The sequence below is a fragment of the Lepus europaeus genome, chromosome 13, assembly GCF_033115175.1.
Source record: "Lepus europaeus isolate LE1 chromosome 13, mLepTim1.pri, whole genome shotgun sequence".
Lineage (NCBI taxonomy): Eukaryota > Metazoa > Chordata > Mammalia > Lagomorpha > Leporidae > Lepus > Lepus europaeus.
The window spans coordinates 4,714,166-4,727,538 of record NC_084839.1 but is presented as its reverse complement, the minus strand read 5'-3'; the positions used below and the strand labels follow the sequence as shown (position 1 = coordinate 4,727,538).

Here is a 13,373-nt window from a genome sequence, read left to right as displayed (position 1 = left end):
TATTTACCCTTGCGTGATATTGCTTCTTAACAGTTTGAATTGCTAGTGAGTGAGCCTATTTCAGTTATTTTACAATTTTTCTGATATACGCATTAAAAAAGAAAGCAGATATTTGTGGGTACCTGTATTTAGTAATTGTATGATTGAAATATTTCATGATATCATTATTCTTTTTAAACATTAATAGGCATTAATTTCATTTTCTAGCTTGGCTTGCAATGCAACGCTGCACTCTGTTTTGCTGCTCCGTTGGCTGCAGCTCCGTCCATTGGAAGCTCTTTCTGTTGACCTCTGTGTGTCACCATTCTGTTCTTCTTCTTTTGCACATTTTAAAGTTTTCTGATGCTACAAGATACTCCTGGATCATCTTGAACATTTCTGCCCCAATCTTACAGCAAGTCCCTGACATCTGCTAGAGAATGGCGTTAGAACCAAGAACTGGGTGTGGGGTGTGCTCAGCACTGCTCTGGTTGTCTCTTGGTCCTCTCAGCTGACAGAGACAGCACAAAGGGACTCTAAGACATTTGTGGATGAATGGAGTGGAGAGGTAAGTTTACTTTTTTGCAAAAATTTTGAAAACCCCTGCCTAGAAATAGTCTTCATAAAATTCATGGGAAATGCAGGTTATGAAAAAAACCACACAAGGATTTCAAAATGTTTTTGCACCCAAACAAACATTTTTCAATTCCATGTCTCACATACTTTTTGAGGTTCCTTTGCACGTGTTTTCTCATTAACATACATGTGCACATGCCTATATCTCCACATGTAACTGTATCTTTTTTAACCATACATTCATTTTATTCCTCAAATCTAACTTATGACGACATGGATTAGGCTTCTATCTGCTTTTATAAAATCTCTTAATACGATAGGGAAAAAGTGGGCTCCTATTATCCTCCTTCCACTCATCCAAGTTTTCAGCTCCATTAGTGTAACAATATCAGAATCGTAAACCTGTACCCAAGAAACACAACTTTATTAACTGCAGAATACTTAATGTTTAGTTTCTTTTATGCCTTTAGTTTTACAGACTTCACCCCTTTACAAACCCAGGAGTTCATACTTCTGTAAATCAACAGCTGAAAGATAAACAAGAGAGAATGCGGAAAAATCCCATGTAATTTGTGAGGATCTCTGCCCTCAGAAGCTTCACTTTCTAAGTGACTTCTTTTTAAAGATGGCGGCAAGGATGAGGAAAGAAAGAGTAATGTTACTGTTGGAGAACCTGGAAGACTGCAACAGCCCGGTGATGAGGATGAAGGGCCACAGCAACAGGGGAAGTCACGACGACGGAGTGCGCCCTCCACAGGATACTGGGAGAATGACAGTCTGCCTCTTTAGCCTTCTTCCCCTAATCCGAGTAAAATGATTAAAAATCCAACTTGTGCGACACCCCATAAAATACATTGACTACTACTCCTCAGTCACCAGAAACGACAGAGGTCTGAGAACCTGCGAGAGCCAAGAAAGCCTAAGGAGACGTGATCAGCAGGTGCGGTGTGATGTCCCGGGACAGACAGGGACAATTCTGAATATGAAGACTTTTTGCAGTGTCGACCCTGGTTCAGCCATAGCCAACAAATGTCCCATACTAATGGGTGATGCTAAACACAGGGAGACTTGGTGTGTGATACCGGTGTCTGATACATACTTTTACTTTTTTTTTCAAAAGCACCAAGCTGTTATGAAATGCAAAAAGAATATTTTGAATTCTGTAAACTCTTTGAAACTCCCAATAGACTAAGTGATCGGGTGTATTTCAATGTGGAATCCCTGAGTTTTTTAACAGCACGGTCAGATCTAAGGAAGAGACCAGGCAAAGAGCTCACTGGAAGGACAGAGGCCAGGGAAGAGGTTTTTTGGTGGTGTGAGAGGGTGCTGGACCCTGCTTACGCTCCTGTCAATGGCCAGCTCCCAGCCTGGCTGACCGGCTGGTCACAGGTTTTAGGCTTCCTCTAACATCTCTCTGCCAATACTCTGAAAAGCAAATGACAGATCTTACAGTCACCTTTATCCTTGAGCCCTGGGCACTGGAGCAGGGAAGGCCATGCAGGGTGTGAGTGTGCGTGACACCCTCCAGAGGAAACAACTGAGGCCCACTGCGCCTGACCTGGGTCACCTGCACAGGTTTTAGGGGCAGGCAATCTGGGCTGTATACTTTTAAGGCCCTATTCACTTCTGCTTTCTTGTTGTACTCTTTTTTTAAAGATTTATTTTATTTATTATTTGACAGGCAGAGTTACAGAGAGAGGTAGAGACAGAGAGAGAGGTCTTCCATCCGCCGGTTCACTCCCCAGATGGCTGCAATGGTCGGAGCTGCACCGATCCGAAGCCAGGAGCCAGGAGCTTCTTCTGAGTCTCCCACGTAGGTGCAGGGGCCCAGGGACTTGGGCCATCTTCTGCTATCCCAGGCCACAGCAGAGAGCTGGATCAGAAGAGAAGCAGCCGGAACTAGAACCGGGGCCCATATGGGATGCCAGTGCTTCAGGCCAGGCCATTAACCTGCTGCACCACAGAACCAGACCATCTTGTACTCTTTTTTTTTTTTTTTTTTAACACTGCAAAAAGGTCATCTATTTACATGAGTGATTTAAAGATATTATGGTTTTCTTTACAAACAGATGTAGGAATAGGAATTGTCCACTTTTAAAAACTCTACATTTCAACCCTCCACTATTAGAATCCACTGAATTGCAGCGTATCAAAGGCTATTTTCTGTTTCTTCCCGTTTGATGCTCCAAATGAATTTCTATCATTTCTCCATCATCTATGGCCCTGGCTCTCCTGAAAAGTCTCTGGGCACAAATCAAATGGGCAGGTTTTTGACCTGCAATTAAAATACCCGAGAACGAGCCCCTCCCCATGCCGTGTCCCCCGTCTGTGTGGTTCAGTCGTCACTGTCCGACAGTGTCTCCTACTGTGCTGAGAGCAGCGGGGCAGGCTCTCGCTCCCAGATCCTGTTCTGTTGGTGAGGAGCTGCCTGGTTCACAGCAGAGGGGGCACATGCGATCGGCGTTGGTGGCGTGCTGCTGAGCATCCGCAGGGTCAGGGGGTTATAAGGGAACTGTGTTGAGCCTGTTGAAGAAGGCCTGTCTTCCCAGGCCCACCCTGGTGTCTGCCTGTGGTAGTCCCCCTCGGAATGCACAGAGGAGACCGAAGAGGGCCGTTCACTTCCCAGGTAGGCCTGCCCAGGGATGGGAGATTTTGATTTCCAATGTTTGACTTGCTAATCAGCTTTGGTTTGCAAACGCCTCTTGAAGGAGGTGATGGGTCCCCTTCCTCTCTCCGTGTCTCACTACTGGTCACAACTGACACTACTCCCACAGTCTGCGACAGGACCACTCCGTGCTCCTCTACTTTGTCATCAAAGCTCCCCATGAGAGCCTTCCTGATAATGTCTTCTAGACCAAGATTACTGGCAGGATCAGCAAAAGAATGGCCTCGAGAGCTAACTGAGCCTGATGTGGTAACCGCTGGCAGATTAAAGATCTCAGTTCCTCGCTGAGCTGCTGCCATATCAGAGTCACCTCCACCAGAGGAGTTCAACTTACGAAAAATCTCCTGCTTCTTTGATTGAACCATGGGTGATGTGTTTTCCAGCTTGGTGAAGAATGAAGGCAAGTAGCTAATACTGCCTGGTGAGCGGGAATCACCCCTCTGCCCCGAAGGCTCAGCTCCCCGCTGAGACAAGGGTGGGGAGGTGGGCTCGTAGGGCTCTGAAGAGACGTGACTCCTCTCTGGGGATTTTCCAGGCCTGCTTCCCCGGGATTTGTCCACAAGATTTTCTGGAGAAACTCTGGAACCTGGTCTCTGATGGTGAACAGACTGAGATTGGGACTCGGGGCTGTAACGACTTGATGTTTTAGTCCTCACAGGCGTTGACACCAAAGCAGAGGGTGAATTTTAGAATGTAGAAGTGGGAGGTTGCGGGGGAGTCTGCGAGGGAACTTGATTTCTAACAAAATCCTGTGTGGTAATTTGACAGATGTGATCGGCAAGTGTGATGAGCCGATGGGTCCTGGGCACTTGCCCCATCCCCTCTGCCTGTGAGGAAGGGGGCAGCTGCTGCTGTGGTCGATAGTGATGTAATGGTCCTTCATACTGTCTGCCGGGATCGTTTTCGGCTTGATTTGCCTTAACAACCTCTGGCTGATAGGCCTGCAGTTTTTCCTGGGGCAGTGCAGGTGAGCTGGCAGGACTTATGACCTCAATAGCATTGCTAGTTGTTTCATACCTGGGAGAAGACAAGCTACTGGAAGAGTCTGAACCTTGAGAGCCACGTTCCCTTGCATCCTTGTCCGAGGCAATTTGCCGGGTGATGATCATGTCTATGAAGTTAGCTGCAGAAATGGTGGTCTTCCCTCTGGTCCTGAGCTCTTCCTCATATCTGGACTTTGGAGGAGGCCCTTTATCTTTCCCAGCCTCAGAATAAACTACTGAAGAGTGAGGCTGGGGCTTGCCACTTGGAAAGGCTGAAGACGTGTACAGACACTGAACAGATCTCTTCTCCACCTCCAGGCTTTTCTGCTCTGGCTGCTGCTGCTCCCTAACTGCTACTGACCTGCCTCTCAAATTGTCTTCTAACCTGGCAGCTTCATGCTTACTCTCTTCTGTTTTGGACACATCCATCTGGGGTGCAGAAGCTGCAGCATCCACAAGAGCAGCCAGGCGTCTGCAGCAGTGTTGTAGCGGGAGGCTGCCAGGCCTTGGCTTATGGAAGCTCTTGTTGTACTCTTAACAAATTCTCATCTGTGGGTGAGGGTCAAGATTCCCCGGCCTAAATCTCTATAGGTGACTCACATGGTGTCTACAGCCCAGCATATTTTTCCACAGGTCCTTGTACAGCACTTTGTTTCTAGATAATTTCCGTGGTTAGCACAGGTTTATCCAACGACACTGGGGAACTTAGAGGCCACAACTGAAGCGATGGGCAAAGATCATAAGAAAGATAAAACTGAAACCAGGACTAGAAGATTAGTCTGCAACAGTCTGTTTTAGGGTTCTAGAATGTTCTCAGGAAGGATACAAATATGGCTCCGGATCTTCTAGTCCACATATGAGAGGCAATAGTGTCAGGGCAGGCGTGGGAATGCTCAGCGAGATGAACGTGTGCTGGTTGGAAGGCAGCACAGGGAAGGCTTCAGGAGACTCGTCACATGTCCCCCAGAGCTTGTCCCCACCCATCACGCAGACTTGTTTTCCCAGGACCGACCCCTCTGTCCCAGGCTTTGTCGCCCTGACCAGATTATGGGCCATCCCCTTCTGTCCTCGCTGTCCACGCTCTTGCTGCATCTTCCGCTTGCAGCAGGCTTCCCTCAGCTCTCCTGATCCGTCTCCTTCTCCACACCCAGTCTCAGCAGACACTACCTTCCCAGGACCTCCCCAGGCGCCGGCCCTGCTCCTCACCCCCTCACTTCTCCATCTCCATTTCATTTTAGTCACAGCATTTGACGATATTTGAAATCATTACTTTTCTTTTTTTTTTTTATTTTTTTGACAGGCAGAGTGGACAGTGAGAGAGAGAGACAGTGAGAAAGGTCTTCCTTTGCCGTTGGTTCACCCTCCAATGGCCGCCGCAGCCAGCGCACTGCGGCCGGCGCATTGCGTTGATCCGAAGGCAGGAGCCAGGTGCTTCTCCTAGTCTCCCATGGGGTGCAGGGCCCAAGCACTTAGGCCATCCTCCACTGCCTTCCCGGGCCACAGCAGAGAGCTGGCCTGGAAGAGGGGCAACTGGGACAGAATCCAGCACCCCGACCGGGACTAGAACCTGGTGTGCAGGCGCCGCAGGCGGAGGATTAGCCTACTGAGCCACGGCACCACTTTTCAAACTGTTTAATGATTATTCTACCTAGTGAGAATATGTGTTTATAGATAGAAATTTAGCATATAATTTAGTTTTCTGCCTTGCACAAAGAGAAGATTAAGAATGTGTTGAAAAAAGAAAAATTGAGTGGATAAAGAATGAATAGAGTATGAAGATAAATGGATTGAATGCACATCTTTCTTGTAAGTTTTCCTTACTATTGTTACACTCTAGCAAGTTTTGGACAAATATGCAGTGAGCCATTGGTTTCAAGTTGTTTTCCTGGACAAGAGTTCCATAGCTGTCTACTCTCAACTGCTGGCTATAAATAATTCCTTAAATTTACTTTTTAAAAATTTATTTATTTATTTATTTTGAAGGCAGAGTTACAGAGAGAGATGCCTTCCATCTGCTGGTTCACTCCTCAAATGGCTGCAACTGCTGGATCTGGGTCGGGCCAAAGCCAGAAGCCAGGAGCTTATTTCAGGTATCCCACATGAGTGCTTGAGCTCAAGGATTTGGGCCATCCTCTGCTGCTTTCCCCAGGGAGCTGGATCAGAAGTGGAGAAGCTGGGACTCAAACCAGCACCCATTTAGGATGCTGGTGCCACAGGTGGCAGCTTTACCCACTGTGCCACAGCTCTGGCCCAAATTTCTTCAGTGCACCGGCTGCTGATTCTTGGACCATCTTTAGTCCATGGTTAAATCAATAAACGCTTGCTACAGCTGACCGCAGAGCCGTCCTAGAGTCTCTTCATGAAGCCAGCTTGACTGGAAGTGCCCTGCGTACCTGCAGCCCTCTCCGTGTGTGGACCAGGGCTTCTGTTTGTTTCCTGTCCTGTGTGGCAGTGTCAGCCTCTCTGTGCAAGGTCTGCTCCTCAGCTGCGTGTCTTTCTGTCCCCACCAAAGGTGCCCCTAAACAAACTCAGTAAATGTCTAGGGCTTGTGTTTTGCTGGCGATCACTGGAGTAAATTCACTAAACTTGGAGGCAATCCTTCCAGCTGCGTTCCGGAAGATGTGGTCTCGGAAAGCAGGCATAAACTTAATCGTGTTAAATATCACAGAATGGTGATGCAGGTAAACAGCACAGCATGCAGTCCGGACCTCCCAGAACCCCTGATCCGCCTGTGTGAGTGCCGGGTGCAGCTCTGAGGGGCCACCAGAGGCCTGACAAGCCAAGCTGAGGACATGGGGCATGAGCAGTTGCTGGGTCAGGGCGAGCTGGCAGGAGCCAGCGTATGGGCCAGAATCCACTCTGCACAACCTGAGGCAGCAGGACGCCTGGCAGGACCCTGCTCCCTTCTGAACCAGGACCGCAGAGCTTGCGCTGCAGCTGCCAGAGACTACAGCTGAGGGCTGAACCAGCTGCTGACGGTTTGCAGCTGCTGCTTTTCCAGCGGCCGTCTCTTCGCGCTCTCTGGTGGCACTCGGGAAACCATGAGTTAAGACATGCAAGCAGTCCTTTTGTCAGCAGCCCCAAGACTCGTGGAGAAGGTCTTCTCCCTCTGTATTAAGCCCCATTAGCCGCCGCTGTGTCCCAGCAACCTCCACCGAGGAGTTGTAGTTGACTCTTCCCATCACTTGTTAGTCTCCAACTCCTCAAAATTGTGGCAAAAGTCGTTTTGTCTTCAAAAATGTCCCCCTGGCTGGAATCACAGGAGGAAGTTGAGAGGTCTTTGTCGAATGAAGACCTGGCTTATCTCCTAATGCTTTGGCATACTTGGCCCAGGCATCGAGTGTTGCTAAATTTGCATCCTACAGACAAAATTGTTCTGGTGGAGGGAAAAGGCAGTTATAGGAAATCTGGAAAGTGATTAGGGCCATACTCCTAAGGGTACACAATGCTGTAATTTTACTTATGTTCATTTTTTTTTTTTCACAGCACAACAAAGCCACACAATCCTTTATAGCCCAGGAAAACCTACTTTGTTGAGACTCTATTAAAACAGTACGTAAAAGACCTGGTTGTAGACATTCAACTTTGCTTTGAGACTCCATGGAGTTACTCCGTAGCATGAACACATTTGACAACAAGACAATATCCATTTAAGGAAGAATTAGTATAAGGGCTATTGTAGTCTGAATACATGAGTGACTAGCTCTTTAAAATAAATTCCTGTTAAATAATAGGCTGTACATGAGTCTTATCAAAGAGCTTCGAGGCAACCATGGTTAATGAGTTGATCATTATTACTCTTTAAAAACTTCATAGCCATTCAGGGAAATGACTTTTTTTTTGCATCGAGCTATTGCAATCTGACTATAAACATAGGAAATAGAAAACTGTTTTGTGAGGTTACCTTTTAAGTTGTGGTGTTAAAAATTAGAAACTCAAAGACACTAAAATAAAAATTAATAACCATGGGATGGGCATTGTTTTATAGAGAGATGTCCACATTCCACACTGGAGTAGCTGTTTGAGTCCTGGCTACACTGATTCCAATCCAGCTCCCTGCTAAAGAATCCTGGGAGGCAGAAGATGATGGCTTGAGCCCTTGCATCTCTGCTGTTCATGTAGGAGACCGGATGGACTTTTAGGCTCCTGCCTCCAACCTGATCTGATGCTGGCTGTTGTAGTCATGTGGGGAGTGACCAGAGGATGGAAGATAACTCTTTCTCTGTCTCTGTCTCTCTTTCTTTTTGCCTTCCAAGTAGATAAAAAATTAAATTTCAGAATTTTAATAAATAAAATAATGTGAAATATGAGTTGAAGAATGCTTTATAAAATTGATAATCATGTTTTTATACATTCTGTGGCTGTGTGACCCTTCCAAGTTTCTGACTCTGCTACTAAATTGAAATTAATAATGTATATATGGCCTATCTCCAATTAAATGTGGACATGCCTGTGAAAGTGTTAAGTTGTAGAATTCTGAAAGAGCTTTTGTATTATTATCTTTCCTATTATTAACATATTAGAGATCTTAAACAGCTTATGACAATGCCCTCAATCCAGAGCTTAATTGAAGGTACACCAGCTACTGTTGGTCCAGGAGACGGTGACATCATTACCATCCCCACCTTGAACCACGTGTGCCTGACTCACCTTTGTGACAAGAAGATGCCTTGTTGAGGTTTTCTTTAACATCCTCATGTAGCATCTGACATCACTACTCGTAGGGTTGCCATGTCAGGTCATTGGTGTCTCCTGTTTTCAACCTTCCAGGAGGTTCCCACGATAATTATAATAAATCTGGATTCTTCGCCATCACTCTTGCACCTTTCTGAACACAACACTGCCAACACCTCTGCCTCTCTTAACCATAGTCAGAGCATGCTGGATTTGCCTCCAAACGGCTGAGCGCCTTCTCCCCTCTGTTTGATTGGTGCACTTGGTGTAAGCTATGCTCAGAATGTGCTTTTCTAAGAAACTCTCAGGATTCGTCCACAGCTTTCAGGTCTCCACCTCAAAAGATCAGGCCCGATGCTGACCACTACCTACCCCTCAACTCCCTCTGAAGCCCATTACCTGTTTTATTTTCTACATAGCTTTTAGTACAATCTTAGATGATCTCTGATTCAAACAGGGACATGTGGTCATTTTTCCTTTGACTGCAATGTAAGCTCCATGAGGGCAGGTGCATTTTACCTTTCAGCCCTGGGCCCCTGGCATGTCTGATAGTGCCAGGTGCATGATGGATGCCTGATAAATGCTGCGTGAGTGGATGAGAACAGGGCTCGGGTCATGGAATCAAATGCCCACCTCTAAATACCTACTGAGCTGGGTAGGGGACCAAGCCTTTATTGGAGCTGGGAACTCAATGAAAATTCATGGACCCTGCCTTCAAGGAGTTCTGATGAATCTAACATGGCGTGGAAGTTGCTGCGGGAACACTGATCTCACTCTATTAAGGGAGTGGAGATCCACCTGACCAAGGAGGTGGACTAGGGGGTACAATCCTGGGCACAGAGAGGGAAACAGGCTCAGTGTGCACAGATCCTGCACGCGCCCCAGTGTCCTGGCACACAGCTGACATGGTCTCTTCCCACTTTACAAAACACTGTTTTCTGGTTACATTATCTTTTGATCACTGGTTTTGATTTAAATATATGCATTATATGATATTGTACATTACTGATATTTATATATAAAATTTATTTATAAAATACATACAAATATGTTTATTTTACATATCTTAAATATGTATATTATATATGAAAATTTAAGTTATAGTTGTTCTCTAACTTATGCATATTTTTAAAAGTTTATTTATATTTGACTTTCTAGGAACCCACTGAAATAAAAATTAGCCAGAAAGCCATTTGTATGTCTTTTTAGAATACAAAAACTAAGTGGTTTTTTGGATGCTTCCTCCCATCCGCACTTCTCATATTACAAGTTCATAGCCAGAGGTTGCCTAAGACTCAAAAGCAAGCTGACCAGAGCTCATCAGAGTTTCTCAATTTAGAAAGTTCGGGCAGAAGAACAAGATGAGTGATAAGGCACTCGCCTTTTTATAGAAAGCCATCCTGAGAGACCCATGTCAGCAATGGGCAATGAAGCTGAAAATGACATGTGGACTAAACCCAGGGCCCCCAGCCCCCGCCCCACAAAAGCCTGTGTGCACAGAGAAAGCCTGCTCCTTGATTGATGCCTCAGTGGGCTCACTTGATTCTGACCCCTTAAAAAAACGTCTGTCCCTGTAACCAGAGCTGGGTCAATTATGCCCCATAAAAAAGCAGGGGGAGCAGGAAGGCCAGGTTCAGGGAGGCAGCCATAATTTTAGAAGCACTTCCTCTTATGAGTCTGACTTTTGATCTCTAGTGGCCGCTCAGCTCAGTGAATTGAAGCAGATGGCACGCATGCGTCGCTAGGTCTGGCAATATTGTGCATGGAGTGTGGCCACACAGCTGAAGGACCCTCCCTTGCAGCTCTGGGAGTTACCTGCGCCAGCCACTCTGCTCCAGCTGTGTTGCTGGGCTGACTCTGTCGGCAGGGCGTGTACATCCAGAGTGGAATTTCTGGTACAGCGCAGTAGTGTCCTACAGCATCTCCCTGTTCAATCAGAGCAGAACCTGTCTCAGGAGCTACCAGCCCGAGGAGGTCTGGAGAAAGGAAGAAGGTCTCCTAAGTCAAATTCCTAATTAACGAGAGAAATCAGACCTTTGAAATAAGCCCGCCGTCTGTGTGTCTGCTGGGTCAGATTTTATACGAGCGTCACCAGTCAGATGCTACGTGGCGTCAACATGAAGGGCGTCAACATGACGGCTCTTTGGAAGGGCCTCTGTAACAGAATTCAGTACAGGAGATAGGAGAAACCTGGGATTAAGTCCAAGGTTAGACATTATTTTCCTTGTATGAAAAAAAAAAAATAAAGAAAACAGTAGCTGTAAGGGTATTTCCCAAACAATACCACTTCTTTCTCAATTTCCACAGACTGTCTCACAGGCTCCGGGGATCAGACCAGGGATTTATCTGTTTTAGGATCTTCTCAATTCCACTGAGCAGCCAAGTTAGGAAATCGCTGTATTTGGTCATGGCAGAAGTCTCGGTGGCCTCAACATTTTGTATTTCCCCAAGTTTGGTCCTCCTGGGAGAGATGTAAGCCAAGCTGAGAAGTGGAGTGAGAACCTGGGAACTCTGCCTCTCCTCCAAGACGGGCATCGCATGTAGTGCAGCCCGGCCACTGCCCAGTCCTCCGTTGATCAAAATTCTAGCCCACACGTGCTGAGCCTATCGACACCCGGGACAATTTATTTTTAAGGAACAGCTCCTGACAGCTTAGGAACCAGCCATGCACAGAACACCTTGGGCAAGGCTTTCTATAGATACACTAACTTTGTGATAAAAAAAAGAACTCTCACAGCCCGGAGCCCAGGTGGGTAAGTGCAGTGGACTCCCAGGGCCATGCAGGTAATCCAGGAAGGCTGAATTTCCCCGAGATAACACCGTGTTGAGGACCGACGGCTCAGAGCAGAAGGCGGGCTCCTGGAGGGCCCTCTGTGCCTCCCCCTGCGCTGGGTGCTGCTTCTGCCAGGGCCGTCTTCCTGTGCTCTGACACCCTGGACATGTTCTCCTGCACGGCCAGGCCTGCTCTCTGCAGTGGACATCCGCAGGGCTGAAACGCTTCCTCTGACTCAGACGGAAAATTAGCTTGAAATAATACCCCAAGATGGCACAAAGCCCGCCTGTCCGGAGCCCCGGCAGCCGCCGGGGGAGCTGGGCTGGAGGCCGCCGGTGCCCCAGCCCTGGGGTCAGCACGCGGTGACCCGCCTGCTCTGGTTTCATTTAAACTCTAATTTTCTCCGTGGAGAGAGCACACCCCTCTCGGCTTGGGTTACCCGCTCCGTGCAGGGATCTCGTTTGTCCTGATGTAATTCCTAGGCTTGGACAAGGATTTAAACTCAGCGCTGTCCCCCTTTGTTTCAGTCATGGCTGTCTTCACGCGGGAATGAGCAGACAGAAATCCGGGATGAAGTGGGAGTGCTGGGCGTTCCCGAGGACTGGCTGGAAAGCACCACTCTGCTGAGCCCATGAGGGCCAGGCTGGCTCCTGTTCCTGGTGTTCACAGCCATGCCTGCTTGGAGGCCCTGGTCCTGCCTCACTGCCAACATTGCTTCCCAACTCCTCTCCATTCATCGCTGCTAAAGGTCATAATGGCAAAAACACCAAGGAATCAGGCCTCACCTTTCTCGCCTGGCTTTCTCCCTTCCCCCATGTCCTTGTTCCGTTCTTGCTTTCTCTTTCTCTCTCCCTCCATCCTTCCCTCCCTCCATTTGCCTTCCTGTTTTCCTGGGCTCTCCCTCCTTCCTTCTTCTCTGGCCTCCCTCTCTCTGGCCCTCCCTCCTCCCCTCCCCCTTTCCCTCTCTCCCCCTCTCCCTTCCCTTCTTCTTCCCTTCCTTTTTTGGTGATGCATCCACAATTCTTTGTGCAATGCCAGGAGAGGGCCTGTGGGGACTTGTGTGGAGGGGAGCCCTGAGGGTAGAGTTGGAGAGGACCCCCCCCCACACAACTGCACATCACGCTGGAGGACAAGCAGTGTGTGGGCCCCAGACCCTGATGAAACCGGGCCTGGGCACAACACACAGGAGCTTGGGCTTTGTGTGAGAGCCCAGGGGGAGCCACGCATTTCTCCAGTTTTAACACAGTGCAGGCGGCATCATGTTACAAAAGGTGATGTGCATGTGCACAGACAGGGGCTCTCTAAGTGTGTGGCTACGTGCCTATCAAGGGGCCTTACGTACGGCACAACACTTACAGACTTTAAGGGACGCACTTCCTGATGGAGTGGACCTTTCAAGTGTATCCTTCTGTGCTCAAAATCAGCCTCACCCTTGGCAGTGAGGATGGTAGGGAAGCCCCACAGGAGTGAAGCCGTCCCTCAACCTCCCTTCCGCCCATCTTGGACTCTCCCTGCTAGTGCATCTTTTTGTCTCTTCAAAACAAGGAAGACTCTTCCAGCCAGGTAACGTCCCCACCATCTGCTTTATTCCTAAGATTAAAAAAAAAATCCTTAGCATATTAGAGTTATTTGAAATTTTGTTGGATTTCACGCTCTTAGCTTTCTCTGTGGCATTTAAATTCATTTATTTGAGGTACTGTTTGTGCTTCTATTTAAGTAAATT

General features: G+C 47.6%; 1 pseudogene; it reads right to left on the bottom strand.

Annotated features, from left to right (window-relative positions):
- Positions 1-2,890: 2,890 nt before the first annotated feature.
- LOC133772980 (nuclear receptor corepressor 1-like) lies at positions 2,891-12,036 on the bottom strand (annotated as a pseudogene).
- Positions 12,037-13,373: the final 1,337 nt, after the last annotated feature.